Genomic DNA, 18812 nt, shown 5'->3' on the forward strand with positions numbered 1-18812 from the left:
ATTCATTAATTCATTCATTAATTCATTAATTCATTCATTTCTAGGCTGACCTTCTGAGTCTCAGAGTGTCTTACGACATAATAACACAGAACAATAGGAGAAATTGAAGTTAATTAAAACAGCTAAAAACACCCTAAAACTTTTAAATATTATTATCAGTGCATTACATACAACTCAATCATACTTCTACCAATCAAAGTGTAAAAAGAGGCTGGAGCAGACTAACCAAGCTCAAAAGCCTCAAGCCTGCCAGCATAAGTATGTTTTTAAGGTTTTCTAGAAAGCTAGAAGAGAGGAAACCATGCAAATATCGGGGGTGGTGGTGAGAGGAGTTGATTCCAGAAGACAGGGGCTGCCACAGAGAAGGCTCTTCCCCAGAGCCACCAGACAGCTTTGTCTGGATTATGTATTGCAGTAAAGTCCATGCCGGTCCGAGTCCTTGGAGAGGGGTGGCATACAAATTAATAAATTATTATTATTATTATTATTATTATTATTATTATTATTATTATTATTATTGTCAAAACAGTGAAACCCTGTTGTTTTGTGGGGATAAGTTAGGTAGCTACTTAGGGAAATTACATATTATTACAAATACATATATTTGTACTTATCTGTTCCCTTCTATAGCTATTTGACTACATGTGTAAAGGAAATTAAGGGGAAATATATACATTAACATATCATATTCAGAAAGTGATCCCTTTATTTCTTACAGCTGATTGGTTAAATATAAAGAGCATAACTAGCTATTGACTGAAGGCCCCCAAGAGTGTTTTTTTCCTCTGTCCAGCATTCAGATTCATTTCACTTCTGACTCTCAATTCTCTCAAATTCTCTGCATTCTGGGTGTTAAATAAAAGGATGCAAAAAGAACAGAATCTGCACAAAAGGCTTCAGTCAAATGAATGCCGTTCCACTGAATAGACTGAAAAGGACTAACTTGGAGAGCTTCATAGGAGTTTCCAGGGCTGTTACAGATATTGAGAAAGTAGGCTAAGAAGTCGATGGTTATTTCTGCAGAAAACGCTTTTCGTTCTTACCATCTGGTTTAACCATTGACTTTTTTCTTGCCCCCAAGACAAATCTTTTTTAAAATCTTAAAACATATTAAATATAATACCTGCTGCCATAAGCCTAAGAGGCTTGTATAAATGAAGAATAGAATTTAGGGCTCTGGTAGAGGATAGCATTAAGGTTTAAAATAAATGTTGATGCCTGGGGCTTTCAGATGACAATTGAAGGGAGGAAAGAATCACCTTAAAATCATAAAATATTAGATGCCTCTTTCAAATCGAAAGAAGGCCGGTCCGAGGGTCAGTTAGTTATTCTTCATTGCACATGCCAAAGCTACTTCAGTATTTAAGTATAAATATAAAAACATCTACTCAGGCAAGGAGAATTATAAAGCATACATTCAGTGTAGGGATATTAAGATATCTTTTTTAAAAATGCAGCTGTGTCCGCAAAATCAGTTATGCACATTACAATAGGTCTAAAGTAAAATGAAATATTCAGTAAATAAAGAAAAATGATAGATGGAGTGGATTGGTTTATGTTGCACTTTTATTAAAATACAACGTAAGAGGTTAACACACAAGGGTGGGTTCTAACTTACCTCACCCCAATACATAACTAAGAACCAATACATAACTAAGTAAAAAAAATAACCCAATAAAACAGCACGCAGCCCTCACACATACATACTAATGGCCGGAGTAAAGAACCATCATCCAGGCGTGCTGACATAGATGTGTTTTAAGCGCCTATTCTATTCTATTCCTTGATATTTTCTGATTAATCAGATCAAATGAGTAAGTAAAATTCACATAGGTTACAAATTACTTATTTTATATGTACATGAAACACACAACAAAATATTTTTCCTAATAGATCTTAGAGGAATTATCATATTACAGTCAAAATGTTTCATTTTTCTTATGATTCTAGTTGATTTAACATCAAATAGGACTTTTAAAATACCATATGCTTCTTTAATTGTACCTCCCCTTTATGAATTGTACAACTCAAGTAGAACTCTCCAAGTCCTGTTTTTTTGTTTTTGTTTTTTTGTTTTAACTGAATTCTTACATTATCTTCTCATTTTTCTTGTGGATTCTGACTGCAATAGAAAAAAACCTTTAACTCAAGAGGCATTTTTCATCATTATAAACAATTGTAAACAACTGTGTCGGAATGGGAATGCATCAATCTATAATTTGTTTAAGCATTTATGAAGATAAATATTTTCCCCTAGGTGTGAATTTTAGAGAAAAAGGAGTTGCACATCACACCTTAGTTGAGGAGATCTGTTAGTCAAATTTTTGTCTGAAGAAGTGCATGGAATTCCAAATGAAGGAGACAATGTTCACAATGAAACCTGAGATGGTAATGTTCATTTTAGTCTTCAAATCACCATATAAAGATTAATTTCTGATTAAACAAACAAAAGCTATCTATTTTGTTTTTAACAATCAGCAGAATGTTGAAACAGGGTTTAGACAGATTGATATTGTAATTCATTTGTCTTACACTTGGTTAGTATTAGTATGTAGTAGTATGTAGTATGTAGAGTCTTCGGAGAGGGGCGGCATACAAATCTAATAAATAAATTAATAATAATAATAATAATAATAATAATAATAATAGTAGTAGTAGTAGTAGTAGTAGTAGTAGTAGTAGTAGTAGTAATCTATATATAATACTTTCCAACTCACAATGGCTAGGTGAAAACAAAGAAAGCCATATAATAATTTAGCATGTAGTGTGAACCTCATTTAAAGAAACATTTGATTTAGCCTCAACAAATGTATTACCTAAGTTAACTAATCCAAAGACTCTTATTTATTCTTTCAGAAAAGTCCAACCTTTGTAACTTCATTGAAAGATTTCGACATTAAGTGCTGTGTTACCATTGGCTTTTTTCATCTGTGCTAACTAAATTAAATCTCTTCTAGAGGCAATTGCACAATGAAGTCCTTCCCTATGATTGATGTTTCTAATGACAATAATAAACTTTATATATAAAATGGAAGTAATCAATAGAGAAGATTGACATAATTATGGCTCAAGATAAAATATATTATTTCAAATAAGCAGCAGTATTAAGTGACATTGTATTTGCTATTTCCACAGTCACCCCAGGGTTAAAAGGGGAGAAATTATAGTTATGTCAATTATTTTAATTTTGCTACTGAATGTGTTATTCATCCATGTTACTTTTTAGAATTATTATGCACACATTTGCTTCTTCCTATTTTTAGTACCATTTTCTTACGAGTTTTAAATAACTGGTTAGTCAAGTCAGAGAGAAAGACAGCAATTATGTGTGAGAATATTTATCCTACCTTATCTTTTGTATACTCAAGGTTTCTGAATTATTTTTACAACAGCTGAAGTTTAATACCACCTAACTGATTGTCACAGAAATAACTACCAACTTTGAATTTTTAATTTGAATGGAAATAATAATTGGATTTATCATTGTGAATATAATTTATTTATTGGATTTGTATGCCGCCCCTCTCCAGAGACTCGGGGCGGCTAACAGCAATAATAAGACAGCGTATAACAATAATCCAATACTAAAAACAATTAAAACCCATTATAATAAAAAACCAAACATACATACAGACATACCATGCATAAAATTGTAAAGCCCTTGGGGGAAAGAGTATCTCAATTCCCCCATGCCTGGTGGCAGAGGTGGGTTTTAAGTAGCTTACGAAAGGCAAGCAGGGTGGGGGAAATTCTAATCTCTGGGGGGAGTTGGTTCTAGAGGGCCGGGGCCGCCACAGAGAAGGCTCTTCCCCTGGGTCCCGCCAAGCGGCATTGTTTAGTTGACGGGACCTGGAGAAGACCCACTCTGTGGGACCTAACTGGTTGCTGGGATTCGTGCAGCAGAAGGCGGTCCCTGAGATAATCTGGTCCGGTGCCATGAAGGGCTTTATAGGTCATAACCAACACTTTGAATTGTGACTGGAAACTGATCGGCAACCAATGCAGACTAAATAATGCATTTTATTTATTCAAATTTTATTCTGGTTCATCCAGTTTTGATCCACATTCCTCTGCATATAATTCATTGAGTAAGTGTAGCCTTTAGACTAAAAGGCTGTCACAAAAAACTTCCAATTACATATACTGTATTTATCAGTATAGGTCTATTGCAGTTTATAAAGAGATGTAGTTGACCCTAAAATGAAGGGCGAGATCTCTTAGCAGTTCACATCTTCACAATTTGCTTGAAGAATCATATGCCAGATTTTATGCTGTTTTATGTATTCAGATTACAGGATATAAAGACATAATCAATTATATAAAACAATTTTGAGTCATGTTAGATAAGACCAATGTTTCAAAATTATGTATTTCAAAATGATGAAAAGAAATAGAAGCTTTTCTAAGCAACAGAAAGGATAATCTTGGAACAAATGTATGTTCCGTGTCCTGGACTCAGTTACTAAGTTTTGTTTTAGGGTTAATAGATGAGATTTTAACTAAATAAATACTATGCATCTTTAGATCAATATAATTGCAAAAGTAAAGTATTCAGGGCAGAAAAACAAGTTCCTTTTATTGTATAATGAGTGACAAACACTATTAGTAAGTCAAGAACATCTTCATTGTCTTTCTCTGTATCTATATCTTAGAACAAAAATCAAAGCATAAGTTTGCAAGCACACATTTTTTTAACATTAATAATTGAATTGTAATTGTCTACTGTGATTCTGTAAATTATCGAAAATGACAGTATGTGATGATAGAAGATGACATTAATCAGTTTGAATTCTTAAGTAATAAGGCAAGAGAGCATTTATATTAAAAATCTCTAGATACTATGGCATGGCTGTCAGGTTGACCTTGTTTGTTTTTTAAATATAACTTCTCTTCTCAAAAAGATGATAGTTTCACAGATGTAGTATCAAATTGATTTGGGGAAGTAATTTTAGAGTTGTGTCCTCATAAAATTATGTGTTATTGAAGGATAAATCAATTCTAGGCATGAACAAGGTCTGAAACAGAACAGAAGTAGCAACTTCATATCTTACACTAATAAAATCTATGCCACCTGCTACTGTGATGTTTCAACTGAAGTAGTCATGAACAAAGCTGGAAAGTGCAAATAGGTGAAGGCTGGATATTGTCTCCAGGGAGTAATTTGTGAAATCATTTCAGTGATGCCAATAAAACATTTTTTGGGAAACTTCAACAAAATAGACCAGACATGTCAGTGATATTTGAGGGACTTCCCTGCTATCACACAATCAAAACTGGGTTTCACTCTAAGCATGATGATGATATTTTTTTGAATTGGAGACTACTTTTGGAAGCCAATAGGCCACAATATGCTGAATTTCTCCTTTAGCTGACCAGTTCCCTTTTATGACAACATAGAGTAATAGCAAAGAAACTCAGGTTTAATCACAAATACTGAAATAGCAAGCAAGCAATTTTGCAATAATATATTAAAAACTTTAAAAAATATTTATGTGTTCCAGACCCAATGAGTTGGCCAAAGTGACCTTGTCTTATGCCTTTGCCGACATGACAACAATCTATTTTACCACATTTAGATTGTTTCTTCCTATGCTTAGGTTTTGCATGAGGTCAGTGAAGTTGTTCTGGAATTCCTATTTGTATAAGTGCATTCCATAACTTGCTATAATTGATTCAAGCAAAATAGAAAATTATACTCAAAGAACACATATTTATTTCTTTTTAGCATTCTTTGGTTTATTCAATTATTCAATATGCAGCAACATAATATATCTTATTCCTTATTTTTTCCTGTTTTCATTCCATGTAGACTTCTATTTTGCCTTTCATGATTCTAAACATTTGTTTTTTATGTGAAGTTAAGAATATTGCACAATAGTTTGTATACTTTATTAAGAATTATTTATTTGGAATTTATATGTTGCCTATGCTCTTCCAATCATTTGCCACTATGGCATTCTCCAGATATGCTGCCATAGTTTGGTTTGAATCGTAATGATTCATCTTCTATTGCTTTTTGTATTTTTTCAGATTACATTTCTTCAGATTACATTCATCAATCTCAGCTACTGCCCGGTACCACTGCTGCCGGCACCCTCTGTATGTATATCTGCAGTTTTATTCAGATTGTATTATAGTATGGCTTGTCTCTTCTAACAGGTTTCTAAATTCATTTGTTTTGTAGTATTTATTTTCTTTTTTGTTTGACTTCTCTTCTTGAAAATTCCTGCTCCCTCTTCTGATATTCTGTTGGATTTTTTAGTTTCTTAGATTTTTGCAGTTTCTTTTTAAATTGTCTGTAACAAATTATTTCATTTTATTCAAAATCAAAGTACTGGTTCCCTATCAATGAATTTCAGAACTTCAAAAGGATTAATATTCTCTTTGAAAATGGTGGATATGTGCTCAGTATCATATAATGGACTTGGCTTTGTTCTTTTGCTTTACCTTTACTTAGAATCTGCACATGATCAGTTTTTTATCTGTTCCACAGTCAGCTCTTGGCCACATATATGAGGTTATAACCAAGTTCTTCTATCCACTTGTAGTAATCACAAAATACATTTTTTATGTTCATTACTTACAATGATGGCCATGTATACATTGCTTTGGTTGTTGGAAGATTGTCTCCTTGATAATCTGGAATTGAATGAAGAATTGACATAAACTGATAAACCATTCTCCTGCTTTATTATGGTGTTTTATATCATAAAAACCTTCCAAATATGAAATTTTAGTGTAAAACCACAAACAGAACATCTTGCTTGCAAGTTCTTAATTTCAGATTGCTGTAGTTCCATTCTTCTGGGTTATGTTACATTACAATATCACATCCATTTCTTGTCAAGGGATAATTTAAAAATGCACAAGGTGTAATTTTTTTTGTCAATATATACAAACCACAATGATGCAGGCAATAGGCTACAAAAATGTAGGTGTTTACTTTTTTGATTTTAGCCTTATTCTTATAGAACAAAGCATTTTAAAAGTTTATTGTTCTGTATGGAGGACTTTGGATGTGTGATGGATAAAACCTTTCTCTTGATAAAATGAAAGTAGAGGGATAATATTTTATGCACAGGTTTTGAGTAGTATAGCATTAAATGAGCCAGCTTCCTAAAACAGACAAATATAGAAAAAGCAGTGAGGTCACTTTGCAATATAGACACTTTCTTAGGCCAAATCATTTGTGTCTGAATGGTCAAATATCTGGCAACTCCAAAAAATAATCTGTCCTACAGATTGCCAAAAAAAAAAATCAGAACACCAAATGCAAACTGAATAAATAAGACCTTACAGACAAACCTCACACCGTAAAAGACCTTGGAATTCTCATATCCAATGACCTAAGTGCCAAAGCCCATGGCAACAAGAAAAGGCTTCAAGAGTTGCTAACCTAATCCAACTGTTGTGAGTCATCCTTGATCAACTATGATAATGTCAGATGATGAGGACGAGGTAGAACCAGGGCCTTCTGGATGCACTGGCCCCATGGCCTTGTCAGCCGAGGCAGAAAGTGAAGGGGAGGTAGATGAGGGTGAAGAGGTGTTAATGCAGACTATTTCTGAGTCGGAGCAGGAGGAAGGAGACCTTACGGAAAAAGAACCACTGTTAGATCCTAGATTTAGAAGATTCCAGAGCAGACAGCAGAAATGGTATGGGAAAAGGAAGTAATTCTGTACTATGCGTAGTCTAGAGTGGCTGATTCGTCACTAGAGCTATATAAAGAATGGAAGTCTGGGTAAATCCTTTGTGGAGTGCAACTATTCTTCATAGAGGCTGTTTTTTCCAGGGTGTTCTGATGACGTTTCTCAGAAATCACGGCTTCTAGCTATGAAAGAACTTTTACCCATGAAGATGTAAGGTATCTGAACTTTTGAGGAAGCTGTCAGTGTTTGTGATGTATGGGGAGTTTTAACTATTTGGAATAGTAATGATTTAGCCTTTGGCACGGCACCCAGAGCCATTAAATTAGAACTGAAATTGGAATTCAGAGTTGCCGGGAGATAATGAACTTAGGTGGAAATGAAATGATTGTTTGGTAATATGTACAAAAAGTGTTATAAATAAAACTTATTAAGGAAGAGTGTTGTGAGCATTTGCAATCTGTGTAAAAAGGAGCAAATCACCCTCTGCTCCGGTAGTCTCACACTACTAACCAGAGCATAAAAAACTTTTTCCAGACCAATCCTTGAATACAGCTCACCTGTCTGGAACTCACACTGCATTTTGGGCACAAGATACTCTAGAAAATGTCCAGAGATACTTTACTAGAAGAGTCCTCCACTCCTCCACTCACAACAGAATACCCTATGCAACTAGACTTACAATCCTAGGTTTAAAAAGCTTAGAACTACGTTGCCTTAAACACGACCTAAGCATAGCCCATAAAATCATCTGCTACAATGTCCTTCCTGTCAATGACTACTTCAGCTTCAATCACAACAACACACAAGCCCACAACAGATACGAACCTAAAGTAAACCGCTCTAAACTCTACTGCAGGAAATATGACTTTAGTAACCAAGCAGTTGATGCATGGAACTCACTACCTCTGTAGTATCATCACCTAAGGCAAGGATCGACAAACCCAGGCGCCTGGTCGCCAGTGGCGCCTAGAAAATGTTGCCTGCTGTACTGTATGTATACAGTATATTTTTCCCGCCTTGTGTTTACGCCCAGAAATGGTACATCTTGGCTTCCGTAGCTCCGCCCATCAACCTCGGAGCGAGCTGCTTTCCCAGCGTCCCCTGCGCTTGCGTGCGTCTCTCCCTCCCCCCCTTGCCTCCATTCCGCCTCCTACTCGAACCCCTTCACTCCCCCCCACCGCACACAGACGCTCCGATCTTGGCCGCTCACCCGCCTTCGGAGAGAAGCGGAAGCCCCTCCCCTCCCGGCGTGAGGTTTTGTTCATTCCTCCTCCGGCCGCGTGCGCGGTGACTTCCGACCAGTAACCCCTCCTCCCCCCTCCCCCCCTCACCCGCGTCCCCGGCCCGGTCTCCCTTTCCTTCTTCTCTGTTTCGGTTTCTGACTAACGGTCTCCCCTCGGATCCCGACGGGAGTACAGCAGAGCCGGCTCGGCGGAGCCAGGCCTGCGCCGGGGGGGAGGGGGTGAAAGCGATGTCAGGTGGAGACTCGGCAAAAAACCAAGTTTGCTTAAAAAAAATTCTGGCTCCTAAATTTTTTGGCTGGCTCCTAGATTCTGAACAACTTTGTCGACCCCTGATAAGGTGTTCTCATCTTCTTTCAGGTTTGATCCCCTTCAGGTGCTGCTGGACCATTGGCATAAACTAGAGCGGAGAATAACATTTTTGTGTGCTTGTGGAAAGTTATACAGATGTTCATACTAAAGAAAAAAGAAAACCATTAGCTTCATGACGGATTATCATTCAGTGTTAGGGTACCATTTTGTTCTATTTTGTTACATTGGAAGAAACTTTCTTTGTGGAATTCCTTAATTTCACTCTGTAAAAGTTTGAAGCTAAATATAATTCTATTGTTATAGATAAAGTAGGTTTTAAATGAATGGGAACTATTATTATCAGGTTCTGAGGTTTTAAGAAAATTAAATTGACTTGCCAGTATGAACAAGAAAAGCCACAAGCAAGCAAAAAAAGCCAAAAGGTCATCTTAAATGATAATAGTAGATCACTTCACTGACCTTGGCTTTTAGCTGCCTGACCCTAATTAGCAATTGGATTGTAGCTGAAGGAAATGACAAGATTCTCTTGACTAGGCAAATTCCAAGTAGTTTTATAATATAGTTTGAGAACAGATATATCTGACTCAGAGGAAAGAAATGTAAATGTCCTTGAAGGGATATGTACATATTTAGCTGTTTTCGCAAGAGATCTCTTAAATAGAAAGGGTTGATTTCCCATTACTCAATACAATGAAAGATCTATATGTAGTTTAAAAACAATTTATGCATTAACTTACATTAAAATGTAATATATTCCTAAGTGGGTGGTAGAACAAATAGTATTAACAGCATTTTTAAAGATTTCTTAATATCCCTATGGTATTTAGAATCAAGTGAGCTCTACTGTTGTTGATTTTGGGAATGTGTATTTGAGTGGGATTGTTGCTTTATCCTGGATATCTTGAGTTTATGCTGTGGTTGTATCAGGGATGGGTTGCTACCAGTGTGGTTGGTGACTGCGCATTGGTAAGGCCGTCAGGTTGCACAATTTGCACGCGACTGCTCCGGTGCCAGTCCTATGGGCATTGTCATCTTTTTCTTTAATTATTCATATTTTTTGCTTCATGCGCATGCACAGAAGCAAAATCTCATGAGGGGATGCTCGTGCATGTGAGATTTTGGCTTTTTTTTGCTTCTGCACATGTGGGGAAGCAAAAAATAGTTACAATCTCTTGCATGCAGAGATAATATTTCAATTCGTTTTTGCTTCCTGCGCATGCGCGCACGAGATGACCAAAGCTGTATATGCAGTGCACCAGTAGCGGCCAGTAATAGCAATCTGCCCCAGATTGTAAACTTGTACAATAGGTAGATGATAGATAAATAGGCAGGCAGGCAGACAGAGATTGTTGTAAGCAATGAAACATGAAAGAGGGATATAAAACTGAAGAGTTTAAGAGATTATGAGCACATATTATACTTTCCAGACCATGTAAGCTAAAGACCAACTTTTATTTGAAGTGAATTATATATTATCCTAGCTTCAAGAGGACTATCTGTATTTCAGAGAATTAGACCAGGATTTTGAACTTTTCACATTTGTCCCTATAAATAATTTTCTAACTGGATTATGTATTTAAATTTATTGGCTAACCAACTGTACTGGATTCTGAGCAGTGTACAAAATAAGAAAACAATATATCAACAGCTAAAGATAATCAAACAGACATTCTTGACTAAACTAATGGCTTTTTTAAAAAAAAGATATATTCCGCTCTTTTGTAAAATCCTCACATACGTAACTTTAATATTCTTCAGCAGCAAAATTTAATATTGATTCTGATATGATATACTATATGGATATCACTTTGAAGGAAGAGAATAAAAATGGCTTAGATTTGATTTTTTGCCCCATGCATTGAACAAGAATGCATGATATCACTCCCTATCCACATTCAAGATAAAGTGGTATCTTTACTTACGAACTTAATTCGTTCCATGACTAGGTTCTTAAGTAGAAAAGTTTGTAAGAAGAAGCAATTTTTCCCATAGGAATCAATGTAGATTGGGGAAACAACAGGGAGGGTGGAGGCCCTGTTTCCTCCCAGGAGATTCCTAGAGAGGCTCCACAGAGGCTTCTCCCCACCTTTTCCAGCCCTGTTTCCTCCCAGGAGATTCCTAGAGAGGCCCCACAGAGGCTTCTCCCTGCCTTTTCCGGTTACAGTTTCGGAGGCTCGGGTTTGGTTCCTGAGAGGAGGCAAAAAAAATCTTGAACACCCGGTTCTTATCTAGAAAAGTTCTTAAGTAGAGGCATTCTTATGAAGAGGTACCACTGTACCTTGTTCTGTTACACTTTAAAAGTGGTGTTTTCTAACTTGTGCTACTTCAGGTTGGGATGTCTGGTTACCTGTTTCTCATCATTCCAATTAGCTACTGTGAACTTTGGTAGAAATGGCTACTCTTCTCCAGTCACTAATGGAGGCCAAATTGTTTTCCTTTCCCGTTTTACAAATTTATGAGTAAATGATCTACACTTTTCCTTTTCTAACTTAAGTAATAGGAGTAAGGAAGAATGGTGGTGATTTTTTTTTCTTTTTAAATCAAGAGGGTGAATCTACTAATTAGGGTCAATGATGAATGTGTCCAGACAGAGCCTTAAGCATTTCTTGGTTCATAGCATTTCTTAAAACTAATTTCATTTCTAACTGGCTTATGCATAGAATGCAAGTAGCATAAGGATAATATGTGGAAGAAAATCAATAAAACCAATAAAACTCTCTCTCTCTCTCTCTCTCTCTCTCTCTCTCTCTCTCTCTCTCTGTGTGTGTGTTTGTATATATACCTTCAGAACCTCCTTCTGCTGCATGAATCCCAGCAACCGATTAGGTCCCACAGAGTTGGTCTTCTCTGGGTCCTGTCGACGAAACAATGCCGTCTGGCAGGCCCCAGGGGAAGAGCCTTCTCTGTGGCGGCCCTGGCCCTCTGGAAGCAACTCCTCCTGGAGATTAGAACTGCCCCCACCCTCCTTGCCTTTTGTAAGCTATTAAAGACCCTATGTTGTCAGGCATGGGGAAGCTGAGCCCCTGGGTTATATTATTTATGTATGGTATGAGTGTGCTATATGGTTTTTAAATAATGGGTTTTAAATTTATTTTAATGTATTAGATTTGTTACATTGTTGTTATTGTTGTGAGCTGCCCCAAGTCTTCGGAGAGGGTGGCATACAAATCTAATAAATTATTATTATTATTATTATTAATTATTATTATTATATACTTATAGATAGATAGATAGATAGATAGATAGATAGATAGATAGACAGACAGACAGACAGACAGACAGACAGACAGACAGACAGACAGACACATGCACACCTTGTTTCCATGAAAATAAGACCTATCCCAAAGTAAGCCCCAGATTGGTTTTATATATGCACCTAATATAAGACCTATCCCCAAAATAAGCCCTATTTTAGTGCTTGCACAGCCAGCCATCCGCCCATTCTATCTGGTTGCTCTTGGTCATTAGGCAAGGTAGGGAGGTGGTAGAGCTGCCACATGCACCCCAGATTGGCTAACCTCAGGGCCCCCCGCAGCCAGGCCATTCACCCCACAATACCTGCCTCCCAGCAGCAGCACCAGCAGCCATGTAACAGGAGCCTGGCTCACTTCTTCTGCTTGCTCATGGCCACAATGGAGCATAATGTTAAGTGGTATGTAAGCCAGTGCAGGGTGTGTGGGGCAGCTCCACCCACCTCTATCTCGCAGCTGCAGCACTATACATTGCTGAGCTTCCCACTACATTGCAGCTGAGAGCAAGCAGAAGTGGGCAGGCAGCTGCACAGAGTTCTGGATGGGGCTTTTGGAGCCACTGCCACAAGGCGAGGCATGTATCACAGCATGGGTGGCCTTGGCTGCAGGCCCCCTGAGATTGATCAACGTGGGGTACATGGGTAGCTCTAAACCTCCTGCCTCACAGAAATCCTCATTTTAGATATTTTAGGACACTGGTATTTTATATCCTAGCAGGTCTTCTTTGAAAATAAATAGTCTATAATTTATAGTATGTAAAACAGAGGAGGCCTTATTTAACAGATGGCTTTAATACGGAATGCATGCCAGACAGGCAGGTACAGGCTTAGAGAAACATACAATACACACAGAGTTATATAGCAAGCCCTGGCTGAGGCAGGAACCAATCAAATACACAGTAGCTTTCCCGCTTACAAAGTAACTATGGAAAGCGCCCTATCAGAACCTTGGATAGGGACACCAATCGCACGGCTCTAACCGGCCAGCTGTTTCTAAGCAAACACAGCACTCCTAACCCCTTGATTGACACATACATAGTCCTTTAAATATGCCGGTTTGTAGCGCACTCTCTCGGAGCGCCGAGGCATGACCGCCTGCTCGGAAATCCTTTCCGAATTTGATTCTTGCACTCCCTCTTCTGAATCCAGAACTTCCTCACCCCTTAATGACTCTGAGGAGGCGTTTTCCCCTGACAGTCTTACGGGAGGCTGAAACTGACTGTGAGCCGATCCCGACTGCTCACCTTCTCCTTCCCTTTGGAGATCGCTCGCCCTGTCAATCCGGATCTGGTCTAAATGCCTCTTCCAAACCCTTCCATCCAAAAGTTCGATTTCAAAAGATCGAGGCCCCAGCTCTCTGCTTACTGTTCCCTTTTCCCAATTCTGTCCTCCTGAGTATGACCTGACAAAAACAGTGTTTCCAATTTTTACCTGTCGGGTCGGGGTTACTGGCCACTGCACTGTTTGGGAGTACCATGGGTGCAGTCTATCAAGAATGATGCGGAGCTTGCGACCCATCAATAGTTCGGCTGGGGTTTTACCCGTGGCCACACAGGGGGTGGAATGTTGCGCTAGCAACAAATCTGCTAGCCTTTCCTGCCAAGAACCTTGTGGCATCCTCTTAAGGGCGTCTTTTACAGATCTCACTGCTGGCCGGATGCCACGGCGAGCTTAACGCATGTCTGATGCCAGCATATGCTAGGAATGACTCAAACTGCACCGCTGTGAACTGGGGACCGTTGTCAGAAACGAGGAGGTCGGGAAACCCATGCGTGGCAAATAAAGTCAATAGGGCATCTATGATCGCCTGAGCGCAGGTCGATCTAAGCTGGACAACCTCCACCCATTTCGAATGGGCATCCACGACAATTAGGAAGGTCTGTCCCATAAAGGGACCGGCTAAATCAATGTGTATACGAGCCCAAGGTCCAGCTGGCGGCTCCCAGACCAGCGGCTCGGCTCGAGGAGGGAAAGGGCGACTTTCCTGGCACGCTGCACATCCAGCTACTCTTAGCTCTACCGCCTTATCCAACCCAGGCCACCAAACATAGTCCCGAGCTAAACTCTTCATGCGCACTATGCCAGGGTGACCCCTATGCAATAAAACCAGCACCTGGGAGCACAAGGTTTCTGGAATTACCACCCTACTTCCTCTCAGCACCACCCCCTTCTCTACAGAGAACTCTGATTGACACCTGAAAAATGGGACAAAAACGTCTGCGGGGGCTGCAGCTGGCCATCCTCTTAACACCCATTGCCTTACTTGGGACAGAATAGCATCTCGACCAGTTACTCCCGCTACTTCGGTTGCAGAAATAGGAATAGTACTCTCAGATAGAGCAAACACGGAGCACGCCGGAGCAGGGTCGATGAGAACATCTGGCAGCGGACATCTGCTCAGGGCATCAGCGTGTGCTATGTGGCGTCCAGGCTTATAGGTTAATGTATAATTGTAGTTCGCTAGGAAGACGATCCAGCGTGACATCCTGGGTGAAAGGACTACCGGACTTTGACGGCTGCCTGATAAAAGCCCCAGCAATGGTTGGTGGTCTGTGACTAATTCGAAATGCCTCCCATATAAGTAATCGTGGAACCGCTTGACCCCCGCAATTAGTGCCAGCGCCTCCTTGTCGATATGTCCATAATTTCTCTCTGCCGGAGCCAATGTGCGAGAGAAAAATGCCAGAGGGGCTTCGGCTCCACTTGGCAGTCTGTGACTGAGGACAGCGCCCACCCCGTGTTGTGAAGCGTCACAAGTCAAAATTAAAGGTAAACCAGGTGAGTATTGGGCCAGCACATTGTTGGACAAGAGTATTGCCTTGACCCTGTTGAATGCCAATTCCTCCCTTCTTCCCCAGTGCCAGTTTGAGTGCTTGTCCAAAAGCCGGTGTAAAGGCTCGGCCACCGATGCCTTATGCGGAATAAAAACCGCGTAAAAATTTAAGAGTCCCAAAAAAGCTTGCAGCTCAGCCTTGGAACGTGGCCTGGGGGCATCCCTAATCGCCCGTGTCTTTTCAGGGGTGGGGTGAATTCCCTTCCCATCTACAATAAAGCCCAGGAATTCCACCCTCGGGACACCAAAAACACACTTTTTTTCCTTTAGTTTAAGCCCCGCATCCCTGAACTTGGACAAAACCTTTCTTACTCGTGCCATCAACTCGTCTGTGGAACTCCCCGACACCAGGACGTCATCAAAATATGGCACAGTTCCTTCGAGCCCATATAGCAACCTTTCCATCAGGCCCTGGAATAGTCCTGGGTCAATGGAGACCCCAAATTGTAAGCGGTGACACTTGAATACCCCCCGATGGGTGATGATTGACTGCGCTTCTGCAGCTAGGGGGTCAACGGGAAGCTGCTGATAAGCCTGAGACAGGTCAAGCTTCGCGAACACCCGACCCTTTCCCAAGGTGTGCAGCAGCTGTTGCACCACTGGCAACGGATATGAGTGATGTGCCAACGCTTTGTTAATGGAACATTTATAGTCCCCACACAGCCTAATTCCCCCATCCCCCTTGAATGCAATGACCACCGGGGTTTCCCATTTTGCCTGATCCACCGGTTCTAGCACCCCCTGGGCAATCAGCCTGTCCAGTTCCTCATCCACTTTCGGCCGGAGGGGAATGGGCACCCGGCGGGCTTTTAAATGAACCGCCGGTTCTTGTGGGTTTAAACCGAATGAAATCGGGGTTCCCGTATAACAGCCCAACTGACCATCAAATACTGTTGGAAACTCCCGCGCCAGGACCTCAAACCTTCCCATATCACTGACAGTATTTACCCCAGTCACAGAGAGTCCCAAAGCCTTGAACCAGTCCAATCCTAAAAGATTAGAGAAGGGCCCATTAATTACAATAAGAGGCAATTTGCCCACAAAAGTTTTGAAACGGACTGGGAAACGGCCCTCCCCCAAAATAGGAATTGGTGTCCCTTGATAGTCTTTCAGTTGCACAGCGCATGGAGATAGGCGACCTCTGCTGATAGCTGGAAAACAGCGCTTCAATGTCGCCCACGAAATTAAGGAATGGGCAGATCCAGTGTCCACTTGCATAGGGCACCTCGAAGTGCCCAACTGGACCTCCAACGAGATCTTTTCCGCTGAACTAGACATCTCCTTCACAAAAGTGGTAGCCAAACGTGGCCGACTATAGATGTGCGGCTGTGGAAACTCTGCGGGAACGGCAGACTCTGGAAAGGTGCCCTTTGGCACCACAATGCCAACACACGGCATCACGGGAAGGGCAGGAGGACCTCAGATGATTGCCCCCACAGCCCTGACAAGGTGACTGGGGTGGCCTGGGACGGGTAACTGGAGCATCTCGGGTCCTATTCACTGCCAATTTGCACACCTCCTCCTCCTCTGCTTCATGACTGCCATCCTCTTCAGGAAGAACGGTGGCCCTATCAGTGGAAACTGTAGTCTTTCGGGTGACATTATCGGTGCTGTCCATGGCTGCCAGCGACTGCGTTGACAGCTCAAACGCACGAGCCTCCGCTAGCGCCGCTTGAAATGTCAAATCCCTAATGGCCAGGAGACGCCGCTTAAGCCGACCGTCTCTCACCCCAATTACAAGCCTGTCTAGGAGGTAGTCATTCAGGTCAGCGAACTCGCAATACAGTGCCACACGGCGCAGGGTGGCCACATAGTCATTTATAGACTCCCCCTCGGCTTGGTTCCGCTGGTAAAATTTATAGCGCCTCGCACACCGAGATGGAGCCGGGGCATAATGATCCTGCAAGGTTTTTAAAAAGTCTTCCCAAGATACATCGTGGATTGAAGTAGGGGCAAACAATGCTCGGGCAGTTTCAAACATCTCGAAGCCACAAAACCCCAGGAAATAAGACCTTTTCCTGTCTCCGGAAATTTCCGTGTACCCATTGGAGATTAAGAAGCAATCGAAACGGGCGACATAGGACTCCCATGTCTACCCTTGGGGATTGAAAGGGGCGAAAGTAAGCTGCACTGACATTTTCACTTACGTACAGAGTCCAAGCATAGAATTCTTCAAGAAATGGCGAGAATCCTCGTCGCCAGTAAAACAGAGGAGGCCTTATTTAACAGATGGCTTTAATACGGAATGCATGCCAGACAGGCAGGTACAGGCTTAGAGAAACATACAATACACACAGAGTTATATAGCAAGCCCTGGCTGAGGCAGGAACCAATCAAATACACAGTAGCTTTCCCGCTTACAAAGTAACTATGGAAAGACCCCTATCAGAACCTTGGATAGGGACGCCAATCGCACGGCTCTAACCGGCCGGCTGTTTCTAAGCAAACACAGCAGTATGTTTTCATCATTATTAGAAAAATGGCCATACCTTTTAGGGCAAATAGTAAATTATATTCCAATGATTCCTGAGGACTGAGAATGGCCAGTGTTGTGCCTATCCACAAGAAGGGCAGTAGAGAAGAAGCTGGTAACTCCAGGCCAGTTAGCTTGACATCAGTGGTAGTTAAAATGATGGAGACTCTACTCAAAAAGAGGATAAATCAGCACCTAAAAAACAATAACTTATTGGACCCAAATCAGCATGGCTTTACTGAAGGCAAATCATGTCAGACTAATCTCATTGATTTCTTTGACTATGTCACAAAGGTGTTGGATCAAAGTGGTGCCGTGGATATTGCCTACCTGGACTTCAGCAAAGCCTTTGATACGGTTCCACATAAAGACCTGATAGATAAATTAGTGAAGATTGGACTTAATCCCTGGTTAGTTCGATGGATTTGCAGCTGGCTGAAGCGTAGACATCAGAGAGTTATTGTTAATGGCGAGTATTCTGAGCAGAGACAGGTTACAAGCGGTGTGCCACAAGGGTCTGTTCTGGGTCCTATTCTTTTTAATATGTTTGTGAGTGACATAGGGGAAGGTTTGGTAGGGAAGGTTTGCCTATTTGCCGATGACTCTAAAGTGTGCAATAGGGTTGATATTCCTGGAGGCGTCTGTAATATGGTAAATGATTTAACTTTACTAAATAAATGGTCAAAGCAATGGAAACTGCAGTTTAATGTTTCCAAATGTAAAATAATGCACTTGGGGAAAAGGAATCCTCAATCTGAGTATTGTATTGGCAGTTCTGTGTTAGCAAAAACTTCAGAAGAAAAGGATTTAGGGGTAGTGATTTCTGACAGTCTCAAAATGGGTAAACAATGCAGTCAGGCAGTAGGAAAGGCAAGTAGGATGCTTGGCTGCATAGCTAGAGGTATAACAAGCAGGAAGAGGGAGATTGTGATCCCCTTATATAGAGCGCTGGTGATACCACATTTGGAATACTGTGTTCAGTTCTGGAGACTTCATCTACAAAAAGATATTGACAAAATTGAACGGGTCCAAAGATGGGCTACAAGAATGGTGG

This window comes from Erythrolamprus reginae, chromosome 3 (assembly GCF_031021105.1).
Source record: "Erythrolamprus reginae isolate rEryReg1 chromosome 3, rEryReg1.hap1, whole genome shotgun sequence".
Classification (NCBI taxonomy): Eukaryota; Metazoa; Chordata; class Lepidosauria; order Squamata; family Dipsadidae; genus Erythrolamprus; species Erythrolamprus reginae.